This window comes from Ovis aries, chromosome 12 (genome assembly GCF_016772045.2).
Source record: "Ovis aries strain OAR_USU_Benz2616 breed Rambouillet chromosome 12, ARS-UI_Ramb_v3.0, whole genome shotgun sequence".
NCBI lineage: Eukaryota > Metazoa > Chordata > Mammalia > Artiodactyla > Bovidae > Ovis > Ovis aries.
The window spans coordinates 64851706-64872197 of NC_056065.1; the positions used below are offsets into that span (position 1 = coordinate 64851706).

Consider the following 20492-nt stretch of genomic DNA (forward strand, 5'->3'; position numbering starts at 1 on the left):
CAAAAGAAATGTAAGAAACAAAGAATTCAAACATGTTATAAATGGTTCTATAGAGCCAAATTTTATGAGTTAAAGCTTTAGGAATAAAAAAGAAAACCAGTTTTCAATGAAGTGACTTTGAAGGTTAAACCATAACTATTCTGGGCAATAAAGATATCTTTTTTAAAAAAAATTATACTTAAGAGTGTTTGAAGACATGGAACACTCAGATTCTGGTGGTGGAATGGCAAAGAGAGGATGGTTTTATTAGTTGTGATGGGGATGTGATTCATGTTTTTCATTTTCAAAAAGTATGCTTAGAATTGCATTGAAACATGTATAATATCATACAAGAAATGAATCGCCAGTTTAGGTTCGATGCAGGATACAGGATGCTTGGGGCTGGTGCACTGGGATGACCCAGAGAGATGGTATGGGGAAGGAGGTGGGAGGTGGGTTCAGGATTGGGAACACATGTACACCCGTGGCAGATTCATGTTGTTGTATGGCAAAACCAATACAATATTGTAAAGTAAATAAAATAAAATAAAGTGTGAAAAAAAGTCATCTTAATAGTTAATAGTCATCTTAATAGCAAGGAGGCTTACCAGGTGGCTCAGTGGTAAAGAATCTGCCTGCCATTGCAGGAGATGCTGGTTCAATCCCTGGGTCAGGAAGATCCCCTGGAGAAGAAAATGGCAAGCCACTGCAGTATTCTTGCCTGGGAAATTCCATGCACAGAAGAGCCAGGTGGGCTAGAGTTCATGGGGTCACAAAAGCGTCGAATGTGACTAAGCATGCAACAGCAAGAGCTATTATTCTGTTTTTAAATGTATAGTAGATTTAGCTTGTGCTGGCCAAACAGATGCGCAGGCAACTCGTGCTGTGTGGTTTGCTGTGTGCTATTGTAACCAAGGAGCCTCTCTAGCACCTCAGTGCCCCATCCTGTCTGCCCCTCCCCTCTCACTGGACCCTACCTACTCTCTCTTCTGCAGCCCTTACCCAGCACCCGTGGTACGACTGCCCCTGATGTGGCTATGTTAAGTATGTGTGTGTGCACGGTGATCGTGGTGCTGATGGGCATCTCCATTCCCATCTCATCCAGATTTGGGGGAAAAATGAGAGGTACCCCAGGACCAAGTAAATGAGATATGAACTTTCACATTAAAACAGTGTTATCGGGAATTTCCTAGCAGTCCAGTGGTCAGGACTCTGCATTTTCACTGCCAAGGGTGTGCATTCAATTCCTGGTTGGGGAACTAAGATCTCATAAGCTGTGTGGTATGGCAAAGAAAAGAAAACCCCAAAACCAATGTTTATTGAAGCAGTTAATTTGTACAGAAATTCCAGTGCAGAAGAGGGTTTACTGCGTGAGTGCATGCTCAATCGTAGCTGACTCTTTTGTAACCCTGTGGACTGTGGCCCACCAGGCTCCTCTGTCCATGGGATTTCCCAGGCAAGAATACTGGAGTGGGTGGCCATTTCTTCCTCCAGGGGATCTTCCCGACCCAGCGATGGAACCTGCATCTCCTGTGCCTCATGCAGTAGCAGGGAGATTCTTTACTTTTTATCACTGTGCCACCTGGGAAGCCCTAGGATTTGCTGAAAGGCAAAAGGGGCTTAGTTTCCATGACACTTTATTCATATGAGCCCTTCCCAGGGGCTTTTACACTTTTATCTTCCTTATCTGAAAGGTGGCTCCCCAAATTGTAAGTGATTCAAGCCCTACAAAACCTGGATTGTTTCTGGCCAGCTGTGCAGTTTCATTATGGAATTCTTTTCACAGACTTTTGGTAGACTATCCTGAGAACCTTACTACCATATAAAGTGTTGCCTCTCAGGAGTAGTTTCTAGAGAAAAACAAATACCACTAAGAACATACAATGTATTCTCATCCCTGGGAAGTTGTCCAGCCCCTATACTAGGTTCTTAACAAACATTTGCTGATTGAATAATCATGAAACAAATGAAGGGTAAATGGGTATACTTGAAGCACTTATTGAGTTCTTCTCTCTGGAGTGTAGGATTATGGTGATTTTTATTTTCTTCATACTTGGCTGAGTTTCTACAAGGAATATGTATTTATTTTGAATAATTAAAAATTTGCTTTAAAAGTTCATAGTATGGATTTTTAAAACTCATACATGTCTGAAGTGCTTGCTCTGTGACCTTCTGTTACTTCTGAGGATATCAATTCAGAGGGGACCCTCATTGCTTTGCCCTCAAGAAGTCTGCGTTGCCAGTCACTGTTCTGACCCGTGAAAGAGATGATAACACAGGCCAACATTTATAGAGCCTAGTCTATTCAGGGTAGCTTAGTGAGGGAAAGAGAGAACTAGGGGAAACAAAATCTTGTTATCCTCAAGGATCCTTTTATACAGAATTCTATGTAAATAAACTCACACACATCTTAGTTATATACTTCTTTCATCTTACCATAACCCACCAGCCTCCTCTGTCCATGAGATGGTTTCAGGAATGACCTAAAAACACCAGAGAAATATTGGCTGCATTTGGATAAATCCAGCAGATGGATTTGCACTCCCAACTTTAAGACGGAATGCAAAGAGGAAAAAAAAATAAATGCCTACCAAATTTGAGATTTAGCTATAATTTGAAAGAACAGCTCATACCATGTGTCAGGCTTTACACAAAGTTTTTTATGTACACTGCCGCCTCATTTCATTTTTCTTTTATTTTGACAGCATGCCTATGAGATAGAAACTCCTATCATCAATCCCATTTTACAGATGAGGGAAGGAAGGCTGAAAGAAATGAAAGAAGTCATTTAAGGTAACAGATGATGGCTGGTAGTGCCTCCTTGGAATCCTAGTTAGCCTACCACCCCTTCTAAACTACTCCTCTTCAGGAGGCTAGACTAGAAAGAGTTCTGGTTCCAAAGACAAAATATGGATACATTTTAAAATGGAATACAAGGGGGTTTCAAAAACAATGTGATACCAGCCTTTTAAATCAGAAAAGTGAGAACACAGGGAAACCTTTTTTTTTTTTTTTTTTTTTTCCTTCCCCAAAAGACTGACTTCCTCGCTATTATGGGTGGGTTATTAACTCATGCCATTAAATCATGAATCTGTTTTTCAGTTAGGTGTCTCATCACTGCCACAGCTCTAGTGTGTCCTTTTCCGGTTTTCAACTTCATCTTGGCCCAAAGAGAGAAATGATTCCGTTGTGTGTGTGTAATCCACGGGGCCGAGGGAGGGTCTTTGTGCCCCTTTTGTTTTCCTGGGTGTCCTCACTCCGGAGGCCTGGCATTCCTCACGCGTCTAGGGCAATGCAAGAGCAGCGAAGCGCGGGGAAGCCACACAAAAGACCGCTATCAATGTTGAAAGATCGATTCAGTGCGCACACGAAACACCCAATATGACCAGGAAAAGGAGAAAACAACTTTTTCCCAGAGGGTGAGATTGGTTGACCTCTTGTGGGTGTCCACAAAAAAACCCCAGCAGGTTAAGAGGTGGGCGGCGATCTTTGTAGATTTCCCAATCATCCCCAACGCGCCAGTAGGCGCGGCCTCCGCCCTTTAGTCCCAAGAGGCCGGGAGGGGCAAAGAGGGGGCGCCGGGCACGAAGTCTCAGGCGATGTCTCCTTCCCTCCCCAGTGCAGCTTCTGTCCAGTGGCCGACGCTTCATTCATCTTGCAGGCGCCGCGGCTCCCGGGCAGGGTGGAGGCGGGTTGGTGGCCACGCCGGGCCGGGGAAACTGGGCAGCGCCCACCGGTCCAGCGAAGGGAGGGGCTGCGCGGCGCGGATGCCCGGCCTCGCCTTCCCCTGCTTCCAGCAGGCGCAGCCCCTCGGCTGGACCCAAGGTCTGGCTTGGGTCTCCAGCAGAGCTGGGCCGTCCGGGGCTCCGAGCGGTCCAGCGGCTCCTCCCAGGCCATCGCCCGGGTGTCAGGCCCAGGACGCAGCTTTCCCGCCGGGGTCTCCCCTCCAGCGGCGGGGTGCGCGCGCGCGCACACACACACACACACACACACACACACACACACACACACACACACACGCCCGTCCTCGCCCTCGATTCCTCTCTGCAGCCCTGGCAGTCGCGCAATCCCCGTCCCTTCCTCCGGGGTGCGCGGCCCCCGCAGGCCCCTCCCGGGGGCGAGGCGGGGGGCAGGACGCGCGCGGGAGCCGGGCGCGGGGAGGGGCCGGCGCTGGGGGAGTGTCTGGCTGCCCCCGCCCCTCGAGTGAGTGACTGGGCGACGAGGTCCCCTCCCTCCGTCCCCCTCCCTCCTTCCCGGTCCCCTCCCTCGCTCGCTCGCCGCCAGCCCCGGCTCGCTCCCTGCCCACTCCCGGGGGGGACGTTCCGTGCCGCGGCCGCCGCTTCTTTCACACTTTAGTTGGGAGCCGCGCGCCGCGCTCAGTTACTGGAGAGAGCTGGCCGCGCGCCGCCGCCTCCAGCACGCACGCACCCGGGCCGGGCTTCGGGGGCTTCGGGGCTCTTACCCCCGGCCTCTGGGAGGAGGGGGAGACCGGGACTCACCGTGGGGAGGAGGAGGAAGACGAGGAGGGAGGAAGAAAACCCGCCAGGAGGACCGGGGCGGGGGGCGGGAGGCTTGCCACCTTCAGCCCCCCCGCGAGCGCCCAAGGTAAGCGGGAGCCCCCCGCCGGCCCCGGGGAGAGGGGAGTTGGCGGCGCGGCTCGGCCCGGCTCCGCTCCGGGGCGCACCCGGGTGGGCTGGGAGGCAGGCCTGCGGGTGCCTGCCGCGCGGCGGGGATGGAGCCGCGGTCGTGGCGCTGCCGGCGTGCGGCCCGAGCCGGGGCTGCTGCTGCTGCTGCTGCTGCTGCGGGGCTGGCGGGGAAGGAAGCTGGGGTGGGGGAGCCGCTGGGGGCGTCTGCTGGCCGGGACGCAGGGGCTGGGATGCGGTTGGGGCTGCTGACGACTTTCGTCACATTGAGGCCTGGGTGGTTGGGGTTCGACACCCCTGCTTTCCTACCCATACCGCCCCCCCCACCCCCAGCACCGCCGCCCTCAGCCTTTCCTGCTCCTCTCGAGCTTTGCCCGTAGCCGCCGTACTTTTTTGCAAACCAGAGCTTTAAAGCAAAAACCAAAATGCAGAACCTTTGCTCAATCTCTGAGTCTCTCCGCTCCAACGGATCTATGTGTTTGTGTGGGTGCTGTGATCCCCCGAATTTCTGAAGTTTTGACCTTTCGGGGATGGGGGCTGACTTGTCTCGGTGCAGCGGTTTGTCCACCTCGATATATTTATTATTCGTGCCCAGGCGAGGCAGCCGGGGAGTGGGGCGCTCCGTTATTGTACCGGGCGAAGATTTCACTCCCCTCTGCGGGCAGTTCGCGAAGTGCGGCCGCCTGCAGCTGCCTCTGGTCGGCGGCTGGGTGTCCTTCCCCTGCCTTCCACCCTGCCCCCCACCCTCTCCTCCGACGGATTTTTTTTTTTTTTTTTCCCTCCTCTCGCTTACTGTTTGTGAGAGAGAAGCCCTCTCATCTCTCATTCATCTGTCTTTCTAAGGCTCTGGATTGGCTCAGGCACGATGATTAATATTGGGGTGGCTTTTCTCCGCTCCAACAGTTGCACGGTCAAAGGTAAAAATATATCCACATAATCACGCATTAATCCTGGGAGATGACAGGCACCGTTCGAGATAGAAGTGTTCGGTTTCCGGTAGGACGTTGACTACCTATGTATAAGGTAGCTCCAGTCGCGTGTGGGTTAGGAAAATTGTTTTAAAATAGATAGCTGCTTCTGTTGTGGCTGGAAGACAGCCTTAAGTTCAGCTCTCGGAGCAAGTCTGAAAGGGAGCCAGCTTGGTCACCCAGAACTTCAGGAAAGACACACATGCTCTGACTCAGACTTTGGGAGGGGGACTGACACACCATAGATTCCATGTAGCACTTTTTTTTTTTTTTTTTAAATTTTAAGGAAACAGTTGGGCTGTTCGGGGAAGTGACACGTTCATTACACAGACAGATATTAGGAACACTTCCTTACTTCATGGGCTGGGCTCACCTTCTACCTAATGAGAATAATCTTTCTGTTGGTAGAATTGGGATGTATCAGGATAGAAAAAAAAAATCATGGGTAGAGTTGGTCTGGGGTGCTCTAGCTTTCATCCATTCAAGTACTAACTAGGCCCAACCCTGCTTAGCTTCCCAGATCAAAGAAGATTGGGCGCATTCAGGGCAGTATAGCCCTAGACACTATAGCTTTCTTAGGGGGAGAAGGTAATGTTTCTTAAGGGTCTTTAAGTCCAAGGTGCTCAAGTTGGGGGATTTCTCCCCTTTTTCATACTTCTAGAGCTGGATTGTAGAATCAATAGAACATGTTCTGTGTTGGCTGTTTGGAAATGCAATTGATCAGATGTGGAAATTAATTTAGACTTGGTTATTTTTCTTTTGCTGCCTATAAAGTAGGAAGTGCTGGTGATGGGACAGCTGAGTGTATTTGTCTCTGCATTAAGCCAGTGCTGGGACTAGCACTTCACAGATCAGAATGCAGTGTGGAAATCCTCCCCTAGTGTTTCCTGCTGTGCAGACTGGGTTCTTTTTTTTTTTTTTTTTAACATGTTGACTTAAAAAAAATTATTTGTTTTAATTGGAGGCTAATTACTTTACACTATTGTATTGGTTCTGCCACACATCAACATGAATCTGCCACGCGTGTACATGTGTTCTCCATCCCGAAACCCCCTCCCACTTCCCTCCCCATACCATCCCTCCAGGTCATCCCAGTGCACTAGCCCCAAGGATCCTATCTCGAACCTAGGCTGGCGATTTCTGACAACAGCTCAAGATGGCTGTTTGGAAAAGCTTTGAAGACAAGCAGACTCAGCACTTGGATGAACAGAGGGCTTCAAGAAGGAGTGGGGTGTTTCTGTTGTCAAGTTTATCTCCTTTAGGGCATTTTCCCCAAGGAAAGTTGGCCCTGGTTGGTAGGGTGGTCTTATAGCCAATGCTGATATTTCATCCTTGAAGGACCCTAAGGTTTTGGTTCCCTCTTCAGCTGACTTAATTACACTGGTCAAGTTCTTTGGGTTCTTTGCTAGTGTTTTTTGTGTGCTTTATCCTCTCACTTTATCCCTGATAAAGTGTGCTTTATCCCTGATCTCGCTTTATCATCTAGCATGGATTTCTGGGGGGGCTTCCCAGGTGGCCCTAGTGATAAAGAACCTGCCTGCCAGTGTAGGAAACATAATGAGACACCAGTTCAATCCCTGGGTCAGAAAGATCCCCTGGAGGAGGGCATGACAACCCACTCCAGTACTCTTGCCTGGAGAATCCCTGGGACAGAGGAGCCTGGCGGACGGACACGACTGAAGTGACTTAGCATGCACGCACACATGGGTTTCTGGGAATTGATAGACTACTGTCTGCAGTGGTTTGAGCTTCTTGAAGCATCACAGGCTATAAATCAAAAGCCTTTTCATTAATTGGTACTATTTGCTGTGACTCTACTCTACCCAAGAGGAAGGTGATGTCCCCCATTGTGAGTATCATTTCCAGGTTGAGGGTGCCTCAGTGCTGTGTTGATTTTTGACCAGGCAAGACTTGACTGTCACTTACTTAGTGACTTACTCCAGGCTCCTAGTAAACCACTCCCTCTTTTTTTTTTTTTTTAAGGGGAATTTGTGCTTCTTTTTTAAAATTAATTAATTTTATTTTTGGTTGCATTGGGTCTTCATTGCTGCAAGCGGAGTTTTTCTGGTTGCCGCGAGCAGGGCCTAGTCTTCAAACTCTTCATTACACATGGGCTTCTCATTGCTTTGGCTTCTGTCATTGGGAGCACAGGTTCTAGGGTGAGAGTGCTCAGTAGTTGCAGTTCGCACAGGCTCAGTACTTGTGACTCACAGGCTTAGGTGTCCCCTGGCATATGGAATCTTCTCACACCAGGGACTGAACCCGTGTCCCCTGCATTGGCAGGCAGCTCCTTATCCACTGGTCCTCCAGGGGAGTCCTGGCCCCTTTCTAGTAGCTGTTTTCTGTCAGGGAACGAAACACCCCAGGTTGGAGAAGGAGAAGTTTGGCATCTCCCTTTAGAACAGGAGTGGGCAGGATATCATTCACCGAGGGTCCTGCATGTGGTGTCACCAACTTCACGGGAACTTATCAGTAGAACCTGAAGCCCTAAGAGGCACCAGCAAGTGCATTTTGGGCCATCTTAGATTCCTTCTTTGGAATTATAGAAGTCTCAAGAGCTTGAGAGAAGTAAAAGTTGTGATTAATTAGGTTCTCGTTAAAACATGAAAAGCACATTGCAATAAATCAATGTAAAATACTTGGAAAACTGAGAAGAGGAGAGAAGGTCTCAGGGAGAAGGTGTGCATGCAGGGAGAACTGCTATCCTGAAACTGTATTTTTAAATTGGTGACAGTTGTGACTTTAAGAGATCATAATTCAAGAGCTTATCTGAAGTGACATGTAAATTATATACATACATATTTTTAAAGTAGGCAATTATTTAGCTTGACTCCCTCAGTTCTGAAGTTTAATTTTACAACTTACACTGGCAACAAGAAGCAACTTGACATGCTGTGGTTATGCAATCAGGACAAGAGTGGTTGCACGTCAACTGGGCAAGGATGAACCTGGAAATGAACACACAGCAGTGTCTGCAGTCAGCAGGTAGTGAGTGCCTTTCCCTCCTTTATTATTATTATTTTTTTAATTCACTGTGTTCCTGGAAAATGCATTTCCTTGGTTGCAGGCTTCTCGCATAATGTCAAAGACTGCTTTCTCTTTATACTTATGAAAGGAGATGCAGCTGCCCCAATCTGAATGGAAGCTAAGATGAACTGACCAAACTAGGTAGTTCGAGGCAGACTGTCTTGCTCATCTCTGCAGCCTCCTTGGCAGCTGATGGATTACGTTGCACTTACTTGCAAGTCACTCAGTGAGTGATTGGATTGAATGGAATTCACCTAATTAGTTAAGATCTGTAATGTGTCAAAAACCTCCTTGGAAATACATTAGATGCAGATTTCCATTTTCATAAATCAGTACGGTAGTTTATCAAGAGCTCCATATTACGCCACAGGTAGGATTTTTCAATGTGGAAGAATATTGGACAGAAAAGTAAACATATCAAGCATAATGTCTTCTCAAACTACTGGAATTTCTACTTAGGATCATTTTCATTTGGAATATATATAATATCCATATTTGACCAATATTTCTTCACTCCTGATTGTGACTGGTCTTCATCTTTTTTTGTCCCAGGCATTCATTGAATAACAATGCTTCATATTTAAAGGGTGCTTTATAGTTTTCAAAATGCTTTCATGTACCCTTGTCTTACTTGACACCGTGCTGTGGTCATAGCACACAAGGTTTTCCTCCTGGGATCGCTCCCAGAATGTGCTTACATCAAGGAGTGGAGACAGGTCCTGGTGAAGCTCAGGAGGCCCCTACCTCTTGGTTTACTGGATTTTCCCAAGGGAGGCCATCATGGATATTCACTGCTGTTCCCTCTAAAATAATGTAAAACAAGCAAAGGTGAGACCTGCCTCATGCAGCGAGCACTCTCAGCCTGCCAGCATTCATTCTGCGCCTCTGCCCCGGCATCTGTCTGTTCACTCTCCCTGGGCTGCCTTATACGTTGCTTCGCCAGACGTCCCTTTTACCTACATCCCCTTTCTGAAGCGTTTCTGTCCCATAGATGTTCATCCATAGGTCTCCTGCTTCTTCTCCCACCACCTTACTTTTGCTGCAAGACTTGGCTGCTGTGTGTCGCAGTGATCTTGTCCAGTCCTTTCACTGTGTCTCCGGGCCCACTGTCCCTCTGACGGCTCCCACCTCTCTGCGCAAGGGTAGGCTTTCTGCTTCCAGCTGCTTCTCCTGTCTGCCCTCAGGGCCCCTCTTCCTTGTCCTACTTTGCCCCACATGCCTCCCTTATTACCTCCGCCCACTTCTCTCCATCAAGCTCTCAGATCTCCCAGCCCATGCCTGCCTCTGCCTGTTTCACAGGCTCACGCCATATCAGCAGACGTGTTTACAGCATTCATGAGTTGAAGTCCTCATGCTCTATACCTTGTAGAAAAATGGAGTTAGAACATTCTCAAGTTTGGGAATCTTTCTGCCTTTGTTTTCACTTTTTTCCCAAAGATATATATATATATATATATATGTGCTGTGGTTAGTCGCTCAGTCGTGTAGTGGGTTGCCATGCCCTCTTCCAGAAGATCTTCCCAACCCAGGTCTCCCGCATTTACCATCTGAGCCACCAGGGAAAGGGATTCTGCTGGGCCAAATTCTGAAACTCATCAGGACAAGGAACTCCTTTCTATGTTTGTTCCATTTTCTTCCTTCTGGAATAGGAATGTCTATAACTATTACCATATGCCTATCCCATCACTGCATATATATATTGATATACATATATATATATGCATATATATATATATATAGATGTGGACCATTTTTAAAGTCTTTATTGAACCAGTTACAGTACTGCTTCTGATTTATGTTTTGGTTTTTTTGGCTATAAGGCATGTGGGATCTTAGTTCCCTGGCCAGGGATCGAACCCGTACCCCCTGCATTCAAAGGCAAAGTCTTAACCTCTGGGCTACCAGGGAAGTCCTTGTTTTCACTTTTGATTCCACAATGTTTTTGACTTTTACAGACCCTTAAAACCCTTTAATAATAGCTGAAGCACTTTGCCTCATCATTTTACTTAGCTTTTACATCTTATGTTAGATAATAGATAAAGAAATATCTTGGCGATTCTTGTTATGTTTAAAGATTGGATAAACATACGTTGAGCAGCATTTCAGAAATTTTCATAATGACACCCCCGAAAGGCTCTCCTATACACCAGAACCTACTTTCTGGTCTTCCTTGGTGGTCAGTGGTAAAGGATCCACCCACAACGCAGGAGATATGGGTTCCATCCCTGGGTCGGGAAGATCCCCTGGAATAGGAAATGGCAACCCACTCCAGTATCCTTGCCTGGAGAATCCCATGGAACCTGACAGGCTACAGTCCATGGAGTCGCAAAGAGTCAGACACAACTGAGTAACTGAACACACAGATACATTTTTACTAAGCAAGGATTCTTTAGCTAAGACCTAACATTGTTGTTTTCCCTTATCAGCTTATCACCTGTGTGGCCCTATTAGTAAGTAGGGTCATTGGGAGAAAAAGTATTAAACTGAGGACTACTACTGGAAAAACACAGCCTATTGACTCATTACATATGACGAACTTGGATTGGTCTTTTTATAAAACTACTTCAAAAGTAGATCCAGCACTAGTTACGCAATATCCTGAGGGCTCCAGGGCTTTTGGAAGAAGGTGCTTTAAAGCAGAGCAGGGAGAATGGTTTTTAAGTAAGAATTCCTCCCTGTCTTAGATGGATCTGTGTTTTATTTGAGTGCCGTGGACATTGTAGTAGTTTCAGTTCCATATATTAGGTCATTTTCCACCTTCCTTGATGACATACGATTTTCCCTGCCAGGGTAGGGTAAGGAAGGAGAAGGAGGGGTTGGTAGTCTTTGCTGGGGTGTGGGGACATTTTTTCATACCCATCACCATAGATTCTGGTGGAGTAGGGTTCGATCCCTGAGTCCAGAAGATCCCCTGGAGGAGGGAATGGCAACCCACTCCAGTATTCTTGCCTGGAGAATCCCATGGACGGAGGAGCCTGGTGGGCTATAATCTACAGGGTTGCAAAGAGTCGGTGACAGCTTAAGCAACTGAACGCACACATAGGCGAGACCCACTCAGCAGTCCAGGAGATGCAGTATTTATCATCACAGGCACTCCGAAAAGCTTATCCCTGAACCCCAAGGTTGGCATGGAGGCCTGTACTGGTTGTTTACAATCTAGGGGAACCCCTGTGTTAATCCTGTGATTTCTTTCAGGAGAGGATTGAAAGGCCAGATGTGAACTAAGGAGATGCTGCAAGGCTGCCCTGCTGAGATTTGCAGAGAACTTTTCAAAGACACAGATAATTAATACATGCCAAAGGGTGACTTCAGCAGTTCTATCTGAAAGTTCTGCCAACAGCAATTTTCCTAAGATAATTTTGTAACAGTTCTTCCAATTAAAAGGTTATAAAGGAGCCAGCCACACATATCTCTGTGTCTCAGGCAGATACTATTACTATTTTGAGGAAGGAGGTGAGAATCCAGGAACCTCTTTGTTTCGTGTTTACTGAAAATTCAGATATTCTGGTCTCCATGCCAGGAATCCATGACAGTCTAGAGACAACTCCCAAAACAAAGTTTCTTCTTACTTTGGTGGCTGCCCCAACACGCCCCCTGACCTGGCCTTGGGCTTCCCTCCCTCTGCCGCTTCTTTTCAGGTCCAATCCCTTCTCCTCCAAAGAGCGTCTTCTCTGACCATCTGAGTGGTGTCTCCCTTAGCGTCCATGAACTCCTGCAGCACTTGCTAAGTCACTTCATTTGTGTCTGCCTCTTTTGTGACCCCATGGTGTGTAGTCAGCCAGGCTCCTCTGTCCATAGGATTTTCCAGGCAAAAATACTGGATTGGTTAGCCATTTCCTTCTTCAAGGGGTCCTCCCAACCCAGGGATAGAACCTATGTCTCCTGCATTGGCAGGCGGATTCTTAGCCACTGAGCCACCAGGGAAAAGGTCCTGCAACACTTATTTGATGTTTGTTTCTTTCATTATTGGTTTTGATCTTGATTTATGATTTTTTGGTCACCCCAGAGAATCATCAGCTCTGTCGTGGCCACTGGGTCTTAAGGGTACAACGTGCAGAGTAAATAGCTGTTGGTTGATTGACAACTGGTTATTGGTCTGAGGCTTAGAATTTTTCTCTGTGAAGACCTTGCTCCCATTTAAAACTTTTGAACCAAATGAGGAAGTGGAGTTTCTCAGGGATGAGAAAAGATAATGGGAATTTTTTGATTCCTTTGTTGGCCAAGGTTAAAGCGTCTAATCTGTCTTACTCATAATGTACTAAACAAACATTTGTTGATGATACTTTGTGTCATCTCTGTGCCTGGCACAGGAGAGATGTTGGAGATAGGGATAGAAAGGCCTGGCCCTGACTTTGTGGACTTCTCAGAAAAGCATGGGAAGTGTCAGGCAAGCACATGGTGTGTGGGGAAGAATCAAGGTGCTCTGGAAGCTGGGGGAGAAAGCAGCTGACTCTGTCTAGAGGTAGGCTGACTGGGTACCCTGTTTCCCTGGGACAGTCCAGGTCTGTGCCCATTGTTCAACATAGTTCTTAATGGACACCCTTTGCCCTCAGAAGTCTCCCAGTTTGAACAATAAATATTGATATAAGATCCCTCAACATAGAGAAGTCACATAAGGGTTCACAGAGAAGGAGATATTTAGGATGACGCTGAAAAGCCACACAAGGGTCCCCTAGGGTATTGTTTACATTTCCTAAAGCATTGGTTTGCTAACCATTTTTCCTCATTTTACTGTGGATTTGCATACTAGTTCACAGACTGGCATTTGGGGATGAAGGGATTTGAGGGTCGATGGAAGGTGAAGTGGCTTCCCAGGTGGCACAGTGATAAAGAATCCGCCTGCCAAGTAGGACATGTGGCTTCGATCCCCGGGTCAGAAAGATCCCCTGGAGAAGGAAATGGCCACCCACTTCAGTATACTTGCCTAGGAAATCCCATCGACAGAGGAGCCTGGGGCGCTACAGTCTATGGGGTCGCAAAGAGTCAGGTAGGACGGAGGGACTGAGCGACTGAGCCTTCACGCAAGGAAGCTGAAGTTGGGCATTCCAGCAGAGTTCACACGCTAATGTGGAGACAGGTGGATGTAGGTCATTGTGGAGACGAGACTGATGAACTATGCAAGGTTTCATAGCGCAAGAGTTTGGACTCATAGCCCAGAATAAGATGCACTGAGAGACAATGAGAGATTGTAAGCAGGGGGTGACATAATTTGCATGATAGATGGTTCCCCTGTGAGTGTGGGTAAAAGACTGGAGGGGGACTGAGAGTGACCCCAGGACACCTACCGCACAATTGGGCCCCAGCACATTTATGTTGAATAAATGAATGAGAGAGTTTTTGAATATGTGGTAGTTGAAGCTACATAGCTTTATATGAGATTGCTCGGGGAAAGTAAATAGAAGGAAAACACTGAACCCTGAGTTCCAGGGAACACCAACTTTCATGGGCTGGGGATGGAAAGGATAGTGGATACTAAAACTGCAGGTTCTCATATCGTGGCAAGAAGACCAGGCAAGTGGTGTCAGGAAGAGAGGATGGGTGTGTGCTTCACACTGTCACACGAAGGAGTGACAAATAGCATTGAAGAGTTTTTCTCAGAATTTGCAATTCTGTTATAGAAATAGAAGTGGAAGTATTTACCTTATGGCAGATATCGAGACATAGGTAATTGGTTGGCCAAAAAGTTCATTTGGATTTTTCTGCAAGCTAGTATGGAAAAACCCAAATGAACTTTTTGGCCAGCCCATTACTTAGCATTATAGAATTACTATATTCATGCTGCATGCAAGATTTGGAGTTTTATACATTGGGATTCTGAGGTTTACCTTATACAGTTTATGCCAGTACCGGGTGTAATAAAAGTCTGAGGCCATGTTCTTGGAGGATGATGGAATTACACAATGTTTAATCATTGTGAATTTACAAGTGTGCATAGTGATATATAAAGGGGTTAAAATACATGGGTGTTTACTTTCTACTAGATGTGGAGCCATCCATGGGGGAGGGATGCAGTAAGTTACAACGTTGTTATGAAGGATGGCCAGTTGTAGAAGCCAGGCTGAGTAGCAGTGTCGCTGCAGGTTTGTGGTAAAAAAGAGACAGTTGTTGCAGAATAGATTGTTACTTGTCCTCGGTCTCTACTGAGAGACCCCAGGTAGAGCTGGAGGGTGGCATTATAACATATTGGAGGGAACGTGGGCTTTGGGTTCAGCAAAAATTATCCCATTTTCACCATTTCCTAACTCTAGCTTCCTGGTCTTGAATAATTATGGTAATACTTGACAGTAGTAATAATAAAAGCTGACATATATTGAGTGCTTACCCTGCATCCAGGTGCTGTGCTAAGTACATTACATGCATTGTCTTTCATGCTTGAAACAAATGACTATTACCTCTATAGATAAAGCAGAATGGAGGTTTAGGGGTCTCTCGGACCTTGACCAAGATCTTATAGCGGATAAGTGGTGGAATCCAGGCTCTCTGACTCTTGAGCAAGAGTCAAGCTTTCAATTATCAACTCCTGGGCAGTTCTGTTTTCTGCCTTTCCCACTACACATACACATTCCCTTCTCTTCACCTACTGGTTCTTTTTGAAGCAAATTGGAGACATTATGTCATCTTGTCTGTGCATACTAGATTATATTTCTAAATGATAACAGCTTTTTTTTCTTTTAATATAGCCAAACATTATTCCTTAAAAATACTAACAATAATTTCTTATCTAGTCAGTAATCAAATTTTCCTGGTGGGCCCATATATTTTTTAATGATTAATGTATTTTATTCAGAATCCAAACAATATTCACACTTGAAAGATGCATCCATCTTTCTTTATAGACGTCCTTTCTCTATTTTGATCTTCCCTTGTGGCTCAGCTGGTAAAGAATCCACCTGCAGTGTGGGAGACCTGAGTTCAGTCCCTGGGTTGGGAAGATCCCCTGGAGAAGGGAAAGGCTACCCACTCCAGTGTTCTGGCCTGGAGAGTTCCATGGGCTGTATAGTCCATGGGGTTGCAAAGAGGTGGACACAGCTGAGCGGCTTTCATTTTCTCTAATTTCCCGCTTTTTATTCTTCCCTAGCAGTTTATTTGTTAAACAGATTTATCCTGTGGGGTTCTCTACAGTCTGTAGTTTTCATCTTCATTTTAGTATTCTTCACTGTATTCTTCAGTTTCCAATATTTCCTGTAGTTTGATCGAGACTGCAAGCTTGATTAGGTAGTTTCTATGAGTACCTCATAGAAAGTGCTCTGGGGGAGGCACATGTGCCTTTTTGTTTATTTGTGTGGTTAAGACTCACTGGACTAACTGAGTGGTGATGGGGGCTTCCCTAGTGGCTCAGTGGATAAGAATCCACCTGCCAATGCAGGAGACATGGGTTCAATTCCTGATCCAGGAAAATCCCACATGCCCCAGAGCAGCTAAACCCATGAGCCACAAATAGAGGCTGCACTCTTGAGCCCATGCTCTGCAACAAGAGAGGCTGCAGCAATGAGAAGCTTGTGCCCTGTAACAAGAGAGTGGCCCCCGCATGGCACAAGTAGAGGGAAGACATGCAGCAATGAAGAACCAGCACAAAATAAATAGAAAAATATTTTTTTAAAGAAAGACTAACTGGTGGATTTAGGTGTTGTCAGCCTGATCTTTCCATTGGGAAGCTTCCCGAAGCCCTTCAAAAACCACTTTGGTTATTGCTTAGATATATTATTTCAGAAATGGTTGGAAAATGATAATATTCTGTCATCTCTTCTGCATTTGGTTGCTGGAGTTTTTCTATCAAGAAGAGACTTACCACATCAATTATTTGGTCACTTCAGGGTGTGGTCCGTCTAGGACAATTAATGCTCAGTTTTCTTCCCTCTATTTTAAATAATGTTCAGAATTGTGAGTTGATTTTCTAACATCTTTCAAAGAAGACCAATGAGAGTGTCATTATGAACTCATGGATTTTAACACAATTCATGTGTTTATAGTCCTTTGCAGTTATTTCTTTTGAAATTCAAGTTATCTTTGGCCCAGAGGAGAATCTTTAAATCGGCTTCTGAATCCTTTTGACATAACTATACTGGTGTTTGAGGATGTCCTTACTTTGTGGTATGACAAAGATATTTCAGAATTCTCTAGTACGTTTCCTCTCCCAGATCTTTTTATTTCTAACTGATATTTAGAGACCACAATATAGGTGTTAGGAATTCTCTTTGCCTTTGGACTGGTCATTGTTCCTAGGTCTGTTCAAGTGGACAAAGTTTAAAAATATAGATATGTATGTATATCTAGCTACTGAGACATGGATATATATATATATGTTTGTGTATGGATATGTTTTTGTAAAAATGTGTGTATGTATGATGTGTGTATATGTGTGTATATGTGTGTATATGTGTGTGTGTGTGTGTGTGTGCGTGCGTGCATATTGTTTCTGTTTAATATAAGCAAGGGCTTCTCCAGTGGCTCTGCAGAAAAGAACCTGCCTGCCAGTGCAGGAGATGCAGGAGACACAGGTTAGATCCCTGGGTTAGGGAGATCCTTTAGAGCAGGATATGGCAACCCACTCCAGTATTCATGCCTGGAGAATTCCATGGACAGAGGAGCCATAGGGTTGCAAAGAGTCAGACATGATTGAAGTGACTGAGCATGCAATGTAAGCAAATGTATCTATTTTTTCCCTTTTTTTTCTAAAAGGTAGTATACTGTAATTACCCACCTTGCGTTTTGCACTTACTGGTATTTTTCAGAGATCACTCTGAAACCATATATTTAATATAAACATTTTTCAGTACCTTTTACAACTGCAGAGACTCCATTGTGTAAATATATCAAACTTTATTTGTTTGGCTACCTGGCTATTTTCAGTCTTTTGCTTTTACATTGTAATGGGAATGGTTTGTTTTTGGTGATGGGGGTTTATTTGCAAATCAAACATAAAGCCTGAATGGTTAAGTTTTTCCTTAACTAAATGGACAGCTGAATGAACAGTGCTGCAGTGAATAGCCTTGTGAATATTTATGTGTGTATTCTTGCCAGTTTATTTTCCTAGAAATGAAGTGGGGTTGCTGGGTCAAAGGATAAATGGATTTACAGTTTTGTTTGATACCACCAAGGTTCTTTCTGTGGGTACTGTACAATTTTGCATTCCCACCAGCAGGTAATGAGAGTTCCCTCTTACCCCACAGTCTTACCAGTAGACATGTTGTAAAAAACCTTTGGGTCTTTGCCATTCAAATGGTGAGAGATGATACTTCAGTGTAATTTTAATTTGCATCTCTTATTATGAGCTAGCTTGAGTTCCTTTTCTTACGTTTTGGGGCCATTTGCATTTCTTTTTCTGTGAACTGTCTCTTCATATTTTTTGGCCATTGTTATAGGATTTTAGGTCTTTTTCCCCTTTATTTATGAAGCTTTTTATACATTAGGGCATTATATACTAGGCATATCATCCCTAATATTTGACAGTTTTCCCTACTTTATCATTTGTCTTTTTCCTCTGATTATGGTTTTTCTAATGTAATTTTTTCCCTTGACTTACTCAGTTGTATTAGTCTTTCTTTATTCCCTCTTGGATTTGAATCGTGATGTAGAAAAAATTCTAGATTGGAGAGCAGCACTGTCCAATAAAAACATAGTAGAAACCACGTATGGAAATTTTTAGCAGCCGCAATAAAGCAAATAAAGAGAAAGGTGCAATTAATTTAATAATATATTTCATTTAATCTAATATGTCAAAAATATTGTTATTTCAACAAGTAATCAGCATTTTAAAATTAGTAATGAGATATTTTACAATTTTTTCATACTGAATTTTTCAGAACTGGTGTGTATTTTATACTATAGCACATCTCAATGTAGTTGTTCCAAGTGTACATAAAAGTCTTTCAATAGCTGTGCTATTTTGTGTCAGTTTTGTGGCAGTGTCAGTTTTGTGGCACCCCACTCCAGTGTTCTTGCCTGGAGAATCCCAGGGACGGCGGAGCCTGGTGTGCTGCCGTCTATGGGCTCGCACAGAGTCAGACACGACTGAAGCGACTTAGCAGCAGTAGCAGCAAAAGAAATTAAAACTGCAAATTCAGTTCTTAGCACGTTTCAGGTGCTTGGTAGCCCTGTGTGGATAATGACTACCATCTTGGACAGCACAGTTATAGGATAGTCACCTGTATTTTCTTTTAGTATTTGTGTGGTTTAATCATTAACATTTAAATCTGTGACCATTGCAATTTATGTGGGTGTATGGTATGGGGAATGGATCCAGTTTTCTTTTTCTTTTTTCTAACATGTTAATTTGGAAATCACAAACCACTTATTTATTAAAAAATTCATCTTTTCCCCACTAATTTGAGATGTACCCCTATCATATAAGCTTCCCTGGTGGCTCAGATGGCAAAGAATCCACCTGCAGTGTGGGAGACCTAGGTTTGATCGCTGAGTTGGGAAGATCCCCTGGAGAAGGAAATGGCAACCCACTCCAGTATTCTTGCCTGGAGAATCCCATGGACAGAGGAGCCTGGCGGGCTACAGTCCACGGGGTTGCAAAGAGTCAGACGGGATGGAAGTGACTAAGGACAGTACAGCACACTTACCATATACTTAATTGTAATAAGTAATCAATAAGCTATATTTCTGCATTTTCTATTCTTTTCTGTTGGTTTGTCCCTGCATATTCCAATACCCTACTATTTTCATCATAGAGAACAGATATATATATATTTTAATATTAAAACCATGTTGGGATACTGTTTCATACCAAGCGGGTTAGTAAATGTCTGTCAGCATTAAGCATTGGGCAAGAATGTGGAGCAGAGGGAATATGCACATACGTTGGTGGTGGCAGTATAATTTGATATATGATTTTGGAAAGAAGTTTGGAATGCCTTGTGGAATGGTCATCCCCTGACCTTCACCTTCAGGATAGCAGAGCAGATCCAAACCTGGCGTGGGAGCAGTTTTGTCTAATAACTTCAGTTTGCCATTCTAATATTATCAATTTTCGTGGGAGTTGGATTATGAAAAAGGTTGGGAAGCAGTGCCTTAGAGAAACTTACACATGTGCAAGAATGCTCAGAGATAGCAACCCTATTCATAACAGTTGAACACTGAAAACAACTTTTATGGCAATCAACAGTATACTGAATACAGAAACTGTGATGTGTTTATAATAGTCCTGAGAGTAACCTGCAACTGTGTGTAACAGTATGGATGAATCTCACAAGTATAACGTTGAGAGGAAAAGGAATGTACAAAAATGATACAGTGTGATCCCATTTATGTAAAATTCGAAAAATACTAAACCAAAGCAATACATTGTTTAAGGACTGACTCCTATATGAGATGACTAAAGAAAAGCGAGAGAACTGTTAATATAAAGTGCTGGAAGATAGTGACTACTTCTGAGGGCAGAGAGGAGGGGCAAAGTCACATGGAACTTTGAAGGTGTTTATAAGGTTCTGCCAGCAGGTTCTATATGTAGGTAGGTACATAAACATTTTTGTTTTTATACATTAAATTGTATGTGTGTTATGTGACTACTATTTTATAATAAAACAGAAGCAAAACAACAGCAAAATTCCAGACTCAGGAATAGGCTAACCAAAATTCAAATAATTAAATGTATGCTTGAGGAAAACTTTAGATGTGAAACACTTTGCTCTTTCCGTCTCTTAGTCAGTGGCAGTGACTTTTTAATTGGCTGGCAGAACAGTTGAAGACAGATTTGCTTTTATTGTCTGGGTCAGGCAGCAAGAAATATATCGTTGTGTTCTACACACAAGAGTGACTGTCACGTCACCAGGTACAGCTACAGGTAGAAGGTTCTTTGACACTGAGGCAATTTGTTTTGGTACCAAGCAATTAATTTTGGAACCATTTTTTGCATTTTAAACCATGG

General features: G+C 44.6%; 1 protein-coding gene across 2 annotated transcripts in view; it reads left to right on the plus strand.

Moving 5' to 3' along the window:
* The first annotated feature begins 4326 nt into the window (after positions 1–4326).
* C12H1orf21 (chromosome 12 C1orf21 homolog) overlaps positions 4327–20492 on the plus strand; it is a 247069-nt gene continuing 230903 nt past the window's right edge. For both annotated transcript variants that reach the window (XM_042229198.2, XM_015099359.4), the window contains exon 1: positions 4327–4584. The gene's annotated coding sequence lies outside the window, so the exon portion shown is untranslated. The remainder of the gene's footprint in view (positions 4585–20492) is intronic.